At 41.2% G+C, this 18,370-nt stretch overlaps 1 protein-coding gene across 1 annotated transcript in view; it reads right to left on the bottom strand.

The window, feature by feature from the left end:
- SMS (spermine synthase) overlaps nt 1-18,370 on the bottom strand; it is a 294,657-nt gene that overhangs the window by 77,005 nt on the left and 199,282 nt on the right. The gene's annotated exons all lie outside the window — the stretch shown is intronic.

The raw sequence follows: 18,370 nt of genomic DNA on the forward strand, positions 1-18,370 counted from the left end.
GAAACATGCAGTCTGGTAGGCAACACAACATAATACTAATGATGATGTCTGGTGGATAAACCATATTGGTGACCATATATCTTGCATACTACCAGAATACATACAATATAAAATAGTAAAACAACTAATTTTAATTCCATAACATAGTACATAGTAGCAAAGTAAAACAATGAAAACACCAGACTCATTGTTGCGTGTCTCCACAGTAACAACATGATAAAAATTGGTAGAGTCCAAAAGAGAATATTATAGCTAATGTATAAAAATAGTATGAGAGGCATCTAATAGCTTGACGCATTTCGTGGCTATGTTGCCACTCTTCAGGAGATGTGATGTAGATGTCTATAAAAGGTATTACGGTAAATATTACATTGTGTATTATATAGAGAGAATAGTACAGGAACAAATCCCCCGCTCATATTTACAGACCAACCATGAGTCTGGGCACAGGCAGAAGGGGCAAGGGTCAGCCGGGCGGATCATCAGCCCGGGAGCTGAGGCGGTGACCCCCATGACACAGATGGAACCATTAGCAGAGGAGGTAGTCCCTGGGAGCGAATACCCCATGGATAGTGGAGAGTAGTTTGAGTCACATATAGAAAGCCTATCTATAAAAATTATAACTGTGTATATAAATGTAATAAACCATATAAGTGTATATATAATGGTGGCTAATACTTTGATAAAGGGCATATTAATATGTGACCAAGTAGTGGTGGATAAGTACAGTGACGGCATGGATAAAAAACAAGTTAATAAATGGTGAAAAAAGTAGTATATCACAACCAGAGAAGATTATGGGTATGTGAATAGAAAATACAATTACCAAGGCAGAAATAAGAAAACTATATATGAAAAAATGTTATTTGCAAAAATACCTAAAGACTTTTGTGTAGATGTCTCAATCCAATGGTGCACGGTGTCCATGGGGACATGAGCACAGGGAGTGTCTTGCTGAATAAAAGGAGTATAAATACTCCTGTGTGACTGGGGATGACCACCAACATCACGCAGTGGTCACTCAAGACAGTTGAGCAGTGGGAACGCTCGCCAGCCCGCAGGGCATTGCCTAATGGAGACCGCCAATGTAAAAATCATTGCATCTCCATGAGGGCTGCTGAGCGTTCCAACTGCTCGACTGTTGCAGCCCTCCTCTAACTGACCACTGTGTCATGTTGGTGGTCATCCCCAGTCACACAGGAGTATTTATACTCCTTTTATTCAGCGAGACACTCCCTGTGCTCACGTCCCCATGGACACTGTGCACTGGATTGAGACATCTACACAGAAGTCTTTAGCTTTTTTCACCATTACCTTGTTTTTTATCCAAGCTCTGTCACTGTACTTACCCACCACTACTTGGTCACATGTTAATATACCCTCTATCAAAGTATTAGCCATCATGATATATACACTTACAGGGGGTTCCTGACTTACGAACCTCTCCTACTTACGAACAGGGCTCTGCGGGGACCCTCTGTCAGGGACTACCTTCATCGCCTCAGCTCCCGGCCTGATGATCCGCCCGGCTGGCCCTTGCCCCCATCTGCCTGTGCCAAGACTCATGGTTGGTCCAAGTATGAGCGGGGGATTTGTTCCTGTATTATTCTCTTTATATAATACACAATGTAATATTTACCTTAATATGTTTATAGACATCTACATCGCATCAGCTCCTGAAGAGCAAGATACCCACGAAATGCGTCAAACTATTAACTGCCTCTCATACTATTTTTATACATTATCTATAATATGCTCTTTTGGACTCTACCAATTTTTATCACGTTGTTACTGTTGAGAGATGAAACAATGAGTCTGGTGTTTTCATTATTTTACCACTATGATTATATTATGCTGCTATGCCATTATGTTACTTTGCTACTACGGTATGTACTATGTTATGGAATTAAAGTTTCCTTGTTTTACTATATTATATTGTATGTATTCTGGTATTATGCAAGATATATGTTCACCACTATGGTTTATCCACCAGATATCATCATTAGTATTATGTTGTGTTGCCTTCCTGGCTGCATGCTACACATAAAGTCCCAAACCTTTTTTCTCATATCTAGATCAGCGTTTCCCAATTCCAGTCCTCAAGGCGCACCAACAGGTTATGTTTTCAGGATTTTCCTCAGATGAAATAGCTGTGGTAATTACTAAGGCAGTGAAACTGATTAAACAACCTGTGCAAAATAATGGAAAGCCTGAAAACATGACCTGTTGGTACGCCTTGAGGACTGGAATTGAGAAACGCTGATCTACATATAGTAACTGGTATGTGGATTGTAAACCTACAAAAACTCTTGTCAACTGCTAAATCTTCAAAAAACGATAAGATTTTTTTTTTTAATATGCTTTCAGTTATAAAAATCCTGACAGGGAAGCAAAGTAACAACTTCCAGTGTTCCTGTAGCTTAATCTTGGTTGCAAAATAGCAAATTCTATCCTGCGGAAGAATTTAGACAACAAATCCCAGGACGGGAGAACCTACATTTCTACTCTCTCTGTTTTGATTAGGTATTTGATGGAAAAAATCTGCCAAGTAAATGTCAGGTAAAGCCAGAGAGTGCAAATGAACAATTTGTCACGTGGGCAATGGGTGCACACAGCAGGGAATTCTTTGTAGAAACCCAGATATCTACATGGCAACTGTCACTGCAGCGGAAATATCCTTAATTCTCAATCTTTTTTAACGTGCGGAATAAAACCTGCTGAAAATAAATGCATTAACAGAATAATGTTTTCCCCATTACTCCTCTGTGTTGTATTATTAAAAAATAAAATAAAAATTATTTATTTCAGGAAAAAGTGACTATTTAAAGCAAACCAATGGGGGGGGAAGCAAGATAATATTTACCTTGTACATAAGGTGCTTGTAGGTCTGTTTTAAACTCCTGTATGGTGGTAAAGAACCACTGAAATTTGAGGCGCTCTGGTATGCAAAAAGAAGCTATGGTTACCAATTGTGGTTCACCTCCCCTGCCCCCCTTAGTTGCTATACTGGTTAATGAAGCCATCCATCACATTAATTGACCAATAGTAAAGTCCTTGAGCCATGAGAAGATAGTTTATACTTTAAATTCCCTTAAAAAAGCACAACAGCTACTGGGCAGCAACAGCACAGCTAAAGCTACTGGCCAGCAACAGAACAGCTTAAAGCTACAGGGAAGTAACTGAAACAAGTGTGCAACAAATAAATCACAACATACTTTTTTTTTCTGAAACGTGGGTCAAATGGTTTAGAACAGCACCTACAAAATGTAAAAAAAAAAAAAAAAAAAAAAAAAAAAGGTTGATCTATGAGACTGTTACCAGCAGGGAACAAATCCTGCTTATGGTGTCACTGCAGTTTTGTTAATTACTTGTCCCGGGAGCCCTTACACCTAATATATCATGCGGCCATGTACTGCCCAGAATCTATGCGCTAATCAATGAACAGAGGTTTTAACAAGAGGGACAACCAGATAGGATTTATTTTCCCCAATTTGAGTTGCTTTCAGAGGCAAAAATCACAGGCAGATTGAAAATGGTTTAGAGTAGCAACACACAATCTACTTTAGCAGCTGAAGGGTAAACAGGGCTGTCCCAACAATAGATTTTGCTTTTAAAGAAAATGAAAACCTATCAGTTTATCAAGTGATTTACACCTGTTATTACATAGGACTTTTGATTGGTAGGCTTTCATTTTTCTACTTTGAAGAAACTATACTGTATTCGGTATTTAGTAACACACATTCTGAGCTATGAGAACATTCGCTTAAAGAGGTTGTAAAGGTTTGTTTTTATTTTCTAAATAGGTTCCTTTAAGCTAGTGCATTGTTGGTTCACTTACCATTTTCTTTGATTTCCCTTCTAAATGTTTTTTTTCTTTGTCTGAATTTCTCACTTCCTGTTTTTCCTCAGTAAGCTGTTCAGTAAGCTGTTCTGGCTGACTAAACACCGCTCGGATGATGGTGTGAAGTTTACTGAGGAGAAACAGGAAGTGAGAAATTCAGACAAAAAAAAAAACATTTAGAAGGGAAATTGAAGGGAAAGGTAAGTGAACCAAAAATGCACTAGCTTAAAGGAACCTATTTAGAAAATAAAAACAAACCTTTACAACCCCTTTAAATCTTAGTTCACACTAGTGTGATGCGAGAAACCATGCGATTCCTGTGCAGGTTCCACATTGTACCTGAATCGCACACTGGTTCAAATTGACATCTGCGAACTACTGGGGGTGTCAATGTAAATTTAATGACACCTCCAAATTGTTTTGTAGATCGCAGTACGAATTATGAAAGTGAGAGGCTGAGCCGCTCTCGCCCTCTCAACAGCCCAGTGTGTGCACGGGAGGGTGTCAGTTTCTGGGAGAGCAGACAGCGGTGACTGACACAAAGCAGTGTACATGACCACAACTAGCATGCACAGCTCATTCCAAAGGAAGAGATTTCAGAGCTCACAAACGATGTTAGAAGAAGGCAGAAAAACAAAGTAGGAAACAATTAAGTTGTCAGTGTGTATAGATTATTTTTGAACATTAGGATAACGTTTAGTGTCACTTTAAGCATGAATTCAAGAAGATAGTGGTAGAGGGTTGCTGGATACTAATTTTCACAGGTTATTCAAATATTGACAGTCATTTCTTGAGCCCAGCTGGCCTATATTTGGTAAGTCAGCGCACAGACAGGGGATCTACCAGGAAAAGAAATTCATCCAATCCAAGCCTAATGCCCCATACACACAGTCGGACATTCTGACGACAAAATCCGTCTGATTTTTTCAGACGGATTTTGGCCCAAATTTGTCTTGCATACACACGGTCGCACAAAGTTGTCGGAAAATACGATCATTCAGAATGAGGTGACGTAAACCCTGTAAGACGGGACTATAAAGAGGGCAGTAGCCAATAGCTTTCGGCTCCTAATTTATTCTGAGCATGCGTGGCACTTTGTCCGTCGGAATTGTGTACACATGATCGGAATTTAAACGATTGGATTTTGTTGATGGAAAATTTTAGATCCAGCTCTCAAACTCTGTGTGTCAGAAATTCCGATGGAAAAAGCCCGATGGAGCCCGCACATGATCGGATTTTCCAAAAACACGATCCGATTGCACATTTTCCGTCGGAAAGTCCGACCGTGTGTACAGGGCATAAAAGGTCAAAGGGAGTGCCAAATGATAAATCCTTAGGAGCCCAAAGTCTTTGCCGTTTAATTGGTTTCTGTTCAACTGGTTACAACAAAGTTGGGCAAAGCTCCAACACACTTCAGGGGCCACACAATCCCCCTTCATCAGTGCTAGGGGAAATAAAAGAATGTTAAGTGGTCACAAAGTACACCTAAGCAGACTGATCTGAAGGCAGAGGATGTTACTAGTCAGTGCTGGTGTTCACAGTAGCAAAAGAGCTGGTGTTGCCCATGACAGATGGCATATGACGTCCTCAGCTTCCCGGCCATCCGGCCAGGCACCCGCGATTGCCGGTAATACAGAGCAGGGACATGGATCTGTATGTGTAAACACACAGATCCATGTCCTGTCAGGGGAGAGGAGACCGATTGCATGTTCCCAGTACAGAGGAACACCGATCGGTCTCCTCCCTAGATAACACATTTAACCCCTTAATCACCCCCTAGTGTTAACCGCTTCCCTGCAAGTGACATTTATACAGTAATCAGTGCACTTTTACGGCACTGATCACTGTATAAATGTGAATGGTCCCAAAATAGTGTCAAAAGTGTCCGATATGTCCGCCACAATGTTGCAGTCACGATAAAAATTGCAGATCGCCGCCATTACTAGTAGAAAATAAATACATTTGAAAAAAGACCACAAATCTATTCCCTATTTTGTAGATGCTACAACTGTCACGCAAACCAATCAATATACGCCTATTCCGTTTTACCAAAAATATGTAGAAGAATATATATATATATATATATATCAGCCTAAACTGAGAAAGACATTTTTTTTTTTATTTGCGACAAAAAGTAAAAAATATTGTTTTGTTTTTTCCGCATGCCTCTCACTGCAGTGCCATAAAAGGTGGCGTGTGTCTGTCTAAAAGACATATGCTCCCTTCCAGCACCAGCCCTCCTAAATACAAGGAAAAAACATGGGTTTATGGGTATAAGATTTACCCACAATCCCAGGTTTCTCTCACATATTTAAAGCGGGGTTCTACCCTAAAGTGGAACTTCCACTGATCGGAACCCTCCCCCCCCTCCGGTGTCACAATTGGCACCTTTCAGGGGGGAGGGGGACGGAGATACCTGTCAAAGACAGGTATTTACACCCACTTCCGGGCATAGACTCCCGTGGGAGTCTATCCCTCTTCCTGTCCTGCTGCGCTGTCTGCTGAGACTCGCGCATGCACAGTAGGGAACCGGGAAGTGAAGCCGATTCGCTTCACTTCCTGATTCCCTCACCTAGAATGGCGGCAGCAGCAGCCGAGAGCCGAGCGATCGATCGACCTCGGCATCGCTGGACCCCGGGACAGGTGAGTGTCTATTTATTAAAAGTCAGCAGCTGTAGTATTTATAGCTGCTGGCTTTTAATATTTTTTTCCCCAGTACAATCCCGCTTTAAGAGGGAGAATGAGAATCTGCTGCTGTTGAAAAGATAGTATTATGATCTGATACTGCTATAGGTTGTAACATAATTTATTTTTTATTGATTTACTGTGAAATTACTGGTTGGAGGTTATAACTTCAAACTTCAGTAATCTGTCCGTTAAGCCACCTGCTAGAGTACAGTTTTAAAAAATATAGTAAATTACCTTAAAAACAATATTAATTATTTGTATATTACTTAACCCCTTGCCCCCCAGGCAAATTCTGACACTTCTCTGCCACATGTAAAAATCATATTTTTTTTGCTAGAAAATTAATCAGAACCCCCAAACATTATATATATATATATATATATATATATATATATATATATATATAAATTCATTTTTATGCAGACACCCTAGAGACTAAAATGGTGGTTGTTGCAATTTTTTATGTCACACAGTAAAATATAAAAAACACTAGTTAGCACTTTTTTTGTATAATGTGAAAGATGATGTTACGCCATGTAAATAGATAGCCAACCTGTCGCGCTTTAAAATTGCGCACATTTGGAAACTTCAGTACTTAAAAATCTCCATAGGTGATACTGTAAAAAATTTTTTACAGGTTACATGTTTAGAGTTACAGAGGTCTAGTGCTATAATTATTGTTCCCGCTCTAACATTTGCGGCGTATGTAACCTGTCTGTATCTGTCTCTGTAACTAGCCAGTGCTCCACCAGCCACTAACCTCACCGCACATTCCTGGCATTTACAAACCGGGGAACGCTGGTTAAAAATACAAGCACAGGGAGTTTGCCCTTGCCCAGCACTTTATTGTTTAAAGGGTTAGTTCACCTTTTCTGATTTTTTTTTTAATGCGAGTAACATCGTACATAATCCCCATCCCCTTGGTCCCCATTGTACTTACCTCGATGGTTGGTGAGCTGTCAGTACCCACACAGTCGGTGCAGTGGTCTAGAGATTCAAAATACCGGCTGTTTTTCTTTTTTTTTTTTTTACAGGAAGGATCGGAGTGATTCTGATTGGTCAGAACCAGCACACGGCGAACCACTCTGGTCCATCCTGAAAGTACTGCAGAAAGAAAACAGAGAACAGCAAGGATTTCAAATCCTGGACCAACGCACCAGCGGTGTGGGTACTAACAGCTCATCATCCACGGATAAAAGTACAGTGGGGACCAGGGGATTGTGGAGGGTGCACAGTGTTTGTTCAGCATTAAATTTTTTCTGAAAAGGTAAAGTTACACTCTAAATAAAGCTTGTACATGTGATGACATATGCCTGCCAATAGGCAATTAGGAGCTGTAGGACACAGGACAGTGATCAGGGGACTAACAAAGACCAGTTCCTGCTCTTCCTTTTCCTTGTGCAGGGTAAATGGCCTTGTATCTGACCCCTTCCTATAGTTTCTGGCAGGAAACCTGCAGGATTGGGGGAAGAAGCAGCAGCACAAGAAGCCAATCAGTTGTGTTACAATGCAAGGAGTATGCCGATAGGAAGAAAACAGAACAACAGAAAGATGAGCTCATCTGACTGCTGCTGCTCTTATCACTTTTCAGTGACAGGATAGAGGTGGAGAGGAGACCTGTGTTACTAAACCGAAGCAGATAAAAATGCCAAACACTGTAGATTGGCAGGGCTGTGTAAAGATCAGCACAGACAGAAATACAAATCCATTAGCAGGTAAAACAGTTCTCACATATGCATTTCATTAGTTATTTAGCAGTTTGCCAAAGTCTTGGTCAGTGCATGTACATATATAACAGAGGTAATTACAACACTCACTACAAACTGCAAACACTTTAACCATGCAAGTTTGGAGTTACTAATGCATTTCACTACAAAGTATTTTTTTCTTTTCTATATATTGATTGAAAAACAATATTCGGATAGACATAATTAATTTTGTGGTACATATCTGGGAAATGGTCATTATACACAGAGCACAGGAAAGGAAGCTATTTTTACGCTGTAGAAATTCCATTTATGACTATTTCAGTTCTGCGTGAGAATAAGTGTGCTGTCACATAAGTGTTTGACATGCTACTGTTGGTGCTGGCGTGACTCACCTTACTGCTCTCCACCATGTCCCATGGAAGAGCAGAGCTGCTGTCACGAAGGAGCAGATAGAGCTCTCAATTGATGGAAATACTGGTATGTTTGGAACTCAGTCTTATTTCTCTTAGAACCGTAGAATCATGGCTTGCTTTAAAAAGACAACCCTGTAGTGATTGGTATAAAAAGTCACTAAGGCAATTTATGCCTTCTAATTTAGAACTGTTTACCCTCCATATTAAAAACCCATAGTTTTCAAAAAAAAATGTATTGCAGCTGCATCGACCAAATTAAAGTACTTCAAGACTACAAATAACATAGGTTTCAATAATGAGGCAAAAGATATGTCCTGTGAAGCTGGGATCAATGCAGACCTGGAGTGAATAGCAGTCTCAGCCTGGGCTCCCGCCAGGCCATTCCCCCAACGTGTTGCACTCCGCCCCTCTGAGTTTAATCATGGGAATCCCTATTATTAAGCTCTGAGGGGTGGAGCAAAAATGCATTGGGGCGTGGCATGACAGGAGCCCAAAAAAAGGTTAAAAGTACCCACAAAGCGCCATTTTTCAACAGGCAGTGGCGCTTTAGGAGCGGTGCTCCTAAAACGCCTCAAAGAAGCTGCTTGCAGGACTTTTTTTGAGCGTCCCGCCAGCACACCACTCCAGTGAGAAAGCACTCAGGCTTTCACACTGGAGTGAGAGGTGAGTAGCTTTACAGCAGCCATTTTTAGCGCTATAGCGCCTGTAAAGCGACTCAGTGTGAAAGGGGTCTAAATGGCATATTTTATGTCACTGTATATAATGTGTTACCAACTGTCACACCTAATAAATCCTTACAACTGTCACAGATACTTAGTCGCTGTATATAATCGGTCACCAACCAGAAAAAATATCCCAATTTGAGCACAGGAGGTCAGGAAACATTTACCCAAGGAACACCTCTAGGAGCTCTGCATGTTATCAGGAGGCATGTTTTTAAGTACACTAAAAACACAGAAAACATAACACACACCCAACTGGGATTTCTGTTCCACTCATTTATTGCACTTTTATACTTTTCGTGAAGTTACAGAGACACGCAAAACATTTTGAGAACTCCATTGGATGCATTTTTCATACATTTTAAGTCATTCTGTTGCCATTACAAAGGGCATTATAGTCAGATTTATTGTCACATAAGGTTTTCTGCTCTCTGTTCTCATCTCTGCCCACTTCCTATACTTATTTACTATAATAATCATAGCTTTAAATGTTAAAGTTTACTTCTGAACTCATATCTACAAAAAACAGAAATTAAATATCTTGTATGAAACCTTACTAATACACAAAACTAACCCCAACCACCTACACTGACTCTAAAATGAACTTGTTCATGAACTGCCAAATATTTGCTAGTCCAGATTAAATTGTTTACCTGCAGATACAAATTGTATATGTTCATGTAATACGCATGTAATGATTAGTGATCTGAATTCATTCCATGAAAATGTTAACATTTTATGTTTATTTTTTATTCCTTAGTTTGTCCTTAACTACTTCCAGTCTAGGCCAATCCTGACATTTCTCTCCTACATGTAAAAGTAATCTGTAGTATAGTGAAGTAGTATAGTCCAGGCCCATATACTTAAGTTTAAGTAATATTGTCATGGAGTGCCAACCCTTAATGCAAATAATGAGAAAAGGAATGTGTAATGGATTTGGGAGTTAAATGGTCTACTCCAAACAAATAAAGATACTGTGGAGAGGTGTAACGGTGTATATTAGCAAGGTACGCCTGATTTTGGTAGGCATGCTAATTACAAACTCGTGGGCTGGCTTCATAATCCTCAGAGGAAGAGAATTCTGGGCTCAGACTTGGGAAACCGCACCGCCCGGCAGACAGGAGGTTTGGCCAAGGAGGTCGGGAGGTTCCCAGTAGGAGACGGCTCTAGGAGAGACAGGAGGTCTCGGAGTCTAATGCTGGCCATACACTATGAAAAATCAGCCGAACCCATTTTCGAAAAACTAACATTCGGTCGTGAGCGTAAACGATAGTGCCATCATGTAATGACTGATAAATTGTTCAGTGGACATAAACGAATGCATTTTTTGTTCATATACCTAGTGCAGACAGTTTGGACGGGAAACACATTAACCTTTCACTTTATCGTTCGTTAAGCAGAAAATTTACAAACTTGTCCTTTTTTTTTCAGCGCAAAGACGTCACTACGATTTTGTGACCATTAACTGGCCGAAAGACGAACGAACTGTCTAAATTACCAAATTTAGGCCGATTTTTCATATAATGCATGGCCAGCATAATTTATGAAAAAATGCTGGTCTTGCAAAATGCTCTCAAACCAAGGTTTTACTGTACAGACATATGACAGTAGGGGTATACCACACACACCCCTACATATAATGTTTTGCGGTCTGTATACCCACTTTTTCTGGGCTTGCTTGCTTCGTAACTAACTCAAAATCTTTAAGCCATCTAGGATATCCAGATTAGGGGGAGACCAAAGACAACCCACATCACAGGCAAACACCGCACAGCATAAAATAGAGAACACCATCAATCACAGATCTAATATGCTCCTCACTTATGATAGAGAATAGGGAGGTGTCAGGGCTGGGCTCAGCTCTTTCTTCTCTGAGCTGGCCAGTGAGCTGTCAGCTAATTGCCAGCTTTTATCTCTAACACAGTGACTCACCTGTTGATATCCTGCTCATCAGTCCTGCTTATTTAAGCTGTCCAGCCCAGAGGATCTCAGACACAGATGTGTTCCACATTAAGTGGTTCCCGCAGTAAGACAACGCTCATCTCTCTACATCTTCATGTGGGAAATCTCATACCAGTATTTGGCAATCCTATCCCATAGAAATACTACAAATATAGGTATCATTTGAGATTTCCCACATGAAGATGTAGAGAGATGAGTGTTGTCTTACTGCGCAAAGATACTCAGAACCCCCAAACCCCCATCCATACTCCTACTACTTGACTACTACTGTGGCCTTTGATACTGTTGACACCCACTCCTTCTCTCAATAAACTCTGTTGCCTTTGTTCTCCTCCTACCTATCACAGCGTTCCTTCAGCGCTACCTACAACTCTGTCTCCCTCTCTCCATTGCCCCTTTCTATGGGGGTCCTCCAAGGCTCTGTTCTTGGACTCTCTTCTCTCATCTATCTACACCACCTCCCTTGGTCACTGGATAACTGCCCACAGCTTCCAATACTATCTGTATGCCGATGAAACCCAGTCCATCTGTCTACTCCTTACCTCACTCCTTCAGTCTAACTTACTAACTGACATATCAGCATGGATGTCGCACCACTTCCTTAAACTAAATCTCTCTAAAACAGAGCTGGTAATATCAACCAACCCCCCCCCCCCCCCGTGACTTTTCCATCAAAATCAATAATGTAACCATCAATCCCCACCCCTCATGCCAGGGTACTAGGTGTAGTCCTGGACTGTGACTTTTCCTTTAAGCCCCAAATCCAATCATTGTTAAAGGCTTGTTGACTTCACCTCCATAACATCTCTAAAATAGGCCCCTTTTTAACAAAATGACAAACTACCAAGCTACTCATTCACTTCCTTGTTATCTCTCACCTGGACTATTGCAACTCCCTTCTCCATAGGCTATCCCCTCTTCTGTCTATCATGAATGCTGTTGCCAGACTTATCCACCTTACCAACCGCTCAGTGTCTGCCACCCCTCTCCGCCAATTTTTACACCGGCTCCCAATTGCCCAGCGAATTAAATTCAAAATACTAAGATACAAAGTCATCCACAACTCTGCCCAGAGCTGCAACCCCCTCACAGCACACAGAAAACAATGTACCATTGAGGCTGCCAATCACAGGTTGTGTGCTGGCGTTTCCTCCCTGCACTCACTTTATCGCTTGGAGTCTGGAAAACCTGTCGGCAGTGTATCATGCAGCTAGGGGTAGGAGACAGCAAAGAGAAATCACATTTAGATCTTTGAATGAAGGCTACACTATAGAAAGGCTTGATTTGATAATTTTTCACATCAGTGGGTTACACAACTACTTTAAGGTAATCAGGTATTTGGCAATGCTGGGTTTTCTGAGATTGATGAGATTTTACACCAAATCCTGAGAATCCAGTCAACATAATGGAATTCTAAAGATGTCCATCTAACCCAAATGGGTCTGCGAAGCAGACGTGGCTTTATTGTTCTAGTGTACACGGTAGCCAATCTAGCACTGAAAATAATGAAGGCATCATGATCCCTCAATACGTGTAGTCTGCCTTCCCAAATAGCTTCTGGAAAACATGGGGTGCCAGCTAATGTAGCTAAACAAAACCGACCTCTTGGCAGATATAATATGAATGCAGCTGTATTCATTAACATACCATTAACCCTGAGTTCATACATATGCGTGCTAAAATCGCATTACAATGTATGCATGAGTTTCTGTGCGAATAGCATTGTGATTTCAACGCGGTTTCACCAGAGGTGCAATTCTGGCTTCTGCGTTTTCCACTGACTTCAATGCAAAATCGCCTCCCGTCGACTTCAATGCAAAATCGCCTCCCGTCGACTTCAATGCAAAATCGCCTCCCATTGACAATATCGTCTATATACACGAATCTTCAGGTTTATGCGTCCAAAACAAACAAACAGTGTGGAAATAAGGAAACATACCTATCCATTTATGTGTGAAAGAAAACAACATTATTGTGATACCACAGCAGCACTGACAGATTAACTCCCTTATAGCACATTACATTCAGCGGAAACCGTGTCAGTCACAGTAATTGTCGCCCTGAGCCACAAAAATTGACGAGTTAGTACATATCAAATCCACTATTTCCTTGAAATGACTGCTGCTTTTTAAGTCTAAAAACATTCTGAAAATGTCAAAAAGCATGGTAATAATTTAAATGTAAACAATGTTCTAGGAACTTTCTGAAATCCTTTCATTAAAGATGGTTGAAAGAACATTTAATTGATGTGAAATCCAGCACGCTCGATTTACAGAAACTATGAACACAGGCATTCAATCATATAATACATTACGCTACCAATATGTTGTATGATTCTGCCCCCTAGTGGACGTGTGTAGAACAGTACTTGTGGCTGCCAATACACACAAGAAAAGTAATGCAATTCTTTTGCTGTATTTATTTTACTATTAACTATTTTAAATCGTGTGATGAGACTGAAGAGTATGTATTACTATTAGTACAGTATCATTGCATATTATAGTTAGGGATTTCTACAGAAAAGAACACACTCTTGTTTATTGAAACAAAGAAAAATCTATATTGTCAATGAATCTTATGTATAGTAATGAACACACTTTGTTTGAACTCAAAATTGTTTGCATAATTAAAAACACCCCCAGGACTGAATACAGTAAATTTAAATGATTCTTTTTTGTTTTATTTATAAAACACGTATAATCGCTTGAATATGCATTGTTTTTATTGTAAAATAGAACAGAATCAAACAAAAAAGCTAATATCTGTCAATGTTTACAGCAAAAGAATAAAAAAAATAAACACCTTTTGCTGCAAATGCATTTAGTGGTTCTACCAACTTTGCTGAATCCATCCATTTCTGTATACAGCAGATCTCTATATGGCTGTCATGGGGGGGGGGGAAGTGCAACTCATCGGTGTCTCAATTAATAAAACACGCCTGTGCAAAGAACAATATAGATGTCCAAAATGCAGTAACACATTGAGTATCTCACAAAAGTTAGTACACCCCTCACATTTTTGTAAATATTTAACCACTTCAATAATGGCCACTTTCACCCCCTTCCTGCTCAGACCAATTTTCAGCTTTCGGCGTTGTCACACTTTGAATGAGAATTGCGCGGTCATGTAACACTGCACTCAAATGACATTTTTTTCACACAAATAAGCTTTTTTTTGGTGGTATGTAATCACTGCTGGGGTTTTTATTTTTTACACAACAAATAAAAAAGTACGTAAATTTTCCAAAAAAATGCATTTTTCTTAGTTTCTGTTATAAAATTTAGCAAATAAGTAATTTTTCTAATTTCTCTTTATACATTTTGACCAAAAATTATGCTGCTACATGTTTTGGTAAAAATAACCCAAATCAGTGTTTATTTGGTGTTGGCAGTGATGGGGGACAGATTTTTTATTGGGACAATTAATGTGTATAGGGACAGGGGTATCAGTGGAGCATGGTGTACTTTTGTATGGTGATCTGTAACAGCTCTCTGTGTAAAATCATCCTCACACAGAGCTCTCACTGAGCTCGGCCGCGAGACCTGTCAGAGACATGCGTCTCTGTTTACATTGTGACGGCTGTGATTGGACACAGCCGTCAGGTGATCGGGAGGGCCAATCACAGCGCCCATATCCCGATCTTTGCTCAGCTAGATCCTATGATCACAGGATCGAGCCGCAGCGTGCCTCGTGGCCGCGCTGCGAGCACTAGTTCTGAAGGACGTTCCTGAACGTCCACTCAGAACGAGGAAAGGACCACCCGGCCATTTATGTGCAGTGGCCGGGTGGAAAGTAGTTAATACCTTTCATGTGACAACACTGAAGAAATGACACTGCTACAATGTAAAGTAGTGAGTGTACAGCTTGTATAACAGTGTCAATTTGCTGTCCTCTCAAAATAACTCAACACACAGCCATTAATGTCTAAACCGCTGGCAACAAAAGTGAGTACACCCCTAAGTGAAAATGTACAAATTGGGCCCAAAGTGTCAATATTTTGTGTGGCCACCATTATTTTCCAGCACTGCCTTAACCCTCTTGGGCATGGAATTCACCAGAGCTTCACTGCACTCCACTGGAGTCCTCTTCCACTCCTCCATGACGACATCACGGAGCTGGTGGATATTAAGAGACCTTGCACTCCTTCAACTTCCGTTTGAGGATGCCCCACAGATGCACAATAGGGTTTAGGTCTGGAGACATGCTTGGCCAGTCCATCACCTTTACCCTCAGCTTCTTTAGCAAGGCAGTGGTCGCTTGGATGTGCGTTTGGGGTTATGTTGGAATACTGCCCTGCGGTCCAGTTTCCGAAGGGAGGGGATCATGCTCTGCTTCTGTATGTCACAGTACATGTGGAATTTATGGTTCCCTCAATGAACTGTAGCTCCCCAGTTCCAGCAGCACTCATGCAGCCCCAGACCATGACACTCCCACCAGCATGCTTGACTGTAGACACACTTCACCAGGTTGCGACCACACACGCTTGACACCATCTAACCCAAATACATTTTAAATTGGTCTCATCAGACCCCAGGACATAGTTCCAGTAAAACATGTCCCTAGTCTGATTGTCTTCAGAAAACTGTTTGCAGGCTTTCTTGTGCATCATCTTTAGAAGAGGCTTCCTTCTGAGACGACGGCCATGCAGACTAATATGATGCAGTATGCAGCGGATGGTGTGAGCACTATGTCTATTTCCCAAAGACAACCTCTGGATAGGACACTGAGCATGTGCACTCAACTTCTTTGATCAACCATGGCGAGGCCTGTTCTGAGTGGAACCTGTTAAACCACTGTATGGTCTTGGCCACCATGCTGAAGCTCAGTTTCAGTGTCTATGCAAACCCCTTATAGCCTAGACCAGTGATGGCGAACCTTGGCCCTCCACTGCAGAGTGTATGAGCATCATGGGAAATGTAGTTCCAAAACATCTGGGGTGCCAAGGTTCGCCATCACTGCCCTATGCCATCTTTATGGAGAGCAACAATTATTTTTTTCAGATCCTCAAAGTTTTTTGCCATGAGGTGCCATGTTGAAATTACAGTGACCAGTATGAGAGAGAGAGAGCAATAACACAAAATTTAACACACCTGCTCCCCATTCACACCTGAGACCTTAACACCCAAGACTTGCAACACCAACACCGGGGAGGGGAAAATGGCTAATTGGGCCCAATTTGGACATTTTCACTTAAGCCCAATGCACACTATTAGATTTTCTGCAGATTTTTGTCTTCAGATTTACCAAAACCATATAAGATGAGGTCAGACCTTAAGAGTTTCAATTTGTATGAAATCAGGCAGGCCCTTGCACTACATGGTGTTATTAAATCTGAAGACAAAAATCTGCAGAAAATCTAATAGTGTGTATGGGGTCTTAGGGGTGTACTCACTTTTGTTGCCAGTGGTTTAGACATTAATGGCTGTGTGTCGAGTTCTTTTGAGGGGACAGCAAATTTACACGGTTATACAAGCTGTACACTCACTACTTTACGTTGTAGCAAAGTGTAATTTCTTCACTGCTGTCACATAAAAATGTAAAATAAAATGTTTACAAAAATGTGAGGGGTGTACTCACTTTTGTCAGATACTGTAACTTTTCTATTTCGCACCATCCAAGTCCACTGTGGTGTGTTAATGTGCATTACGTCTTGCATTAGCACTGCAATAAGGCAGGACAGATGGTAGTGCTTTAAAGTGAATTTTCACTTATCTTAGCAAATGAGGTTAAACAAAATGAAAATTCACTTTGCAAAGAATACCCAATCACATGCATGGAAATAAAAAATAAAAAAAAACACAATTTTTTTGCTTGCACATGGCTGGATGACTGAAGCCAGCACAGCTTGACTTCATTCTCTACACTTAGTGAATTTTCTTTGCAGGGCGACAGTTCACATTTAAAGTGAAGATTCTCTGCACCATTAGTAAATCACTGGACACCACTGGACACTTGTACCTACAAGTAAGCTTATAATAAAAGCTTACCTGTAGATACAAAGGACATCTTCTAAACATGCACCGTTTAGGAGATATTTAGTGTCTCTGCAGGCAGTGACATCACCAGCGCATGCACTCTGAAGTAACATCATACTCCTGCCGTTCCTTCATAGCCCAGAGCCCGAGAACCCAGAAGGAAAACCGAGTGAAGATAGAAACCCTGCCATCGATGACAGCACACCGCTGGAGGGCTTTGTTTTAAGGTAAATCTTTCATAATATGCTAGTATGCAATGCATGCTAGCACATTGTGCCTTTGCCTTGCAGGGAGAAGACTTTGCTAAAAAAAAAAAAAAAAAAAAAGTTTACTACCGCTTTAAACAATAACTGCTACTTGATTCAATATCTATCTTTTTGGTTTATAATACATATTGATACAATCTAATTCACGAAATGTGTCTTAACAATAGATTAACCACTTGCCGCCCGCCCTATAACAAAATGACGGTGGCAAAGTGGTTTCATAATCCTGATCGGACGTCATATGACACGATCAGGATTATGAGCCGCTGAGCGCCCCAGGGGGCGCGCATCGCGGCGATCGTCGTTGCGGGGTGTCAGTCTGACACCCTGCAACTATGATCTCGATAAAGAGTCTCTGACGGAGACTCTTTACCACGTGATCAGCCGTGTCCAATCAGGGCTGATCACAGTGTAAATAGGAAGAGCCGGTGATCGGCTTTTCCTCACTCGCGCAATCGGCTGCTCCTCTGACAGGGGGGGGGGGCCTGTGCTGATCAATTATCAGCACAGCCCCCTCGAGGATGCCCACACTGGACCACCAGGGACGCCACCAGACCACCAGGGATGCCCAGGACAAGGTATGCCACCCTAGACCACCAGGGTTTCCAGTCACTGCCACAATGGATGCCAATCAGTGCCCATAATGGATGCCAATCAGTGCTCACAATGGGCATCACTGATTGGCATGCATTATTGTTTGGCACTGATTGGCATCCATTAGTACAGTATATTATAATAATATCAGTTCCCATCTGTGCCGCCTATCAGTGCCCATCTATGCCCACCTGTAGCGC

This window comes from Lithobates pipiens, unplaced genomic scaffold (genome assembly GCF_037356315.1).
Source record: "Lithobates pipiens isolate NorthernLeopardFrog02 unplaced genomic scaffold, aLitPip1_a1.2 Scaffold_16, whole genome shotgun sequence".
Classification (NCBI taxonomy): Eukaryota; Metazoa; Chordata; class Amphibia; order Anura; family Ranidae; genus Lithobates; species Lithobates pipiens.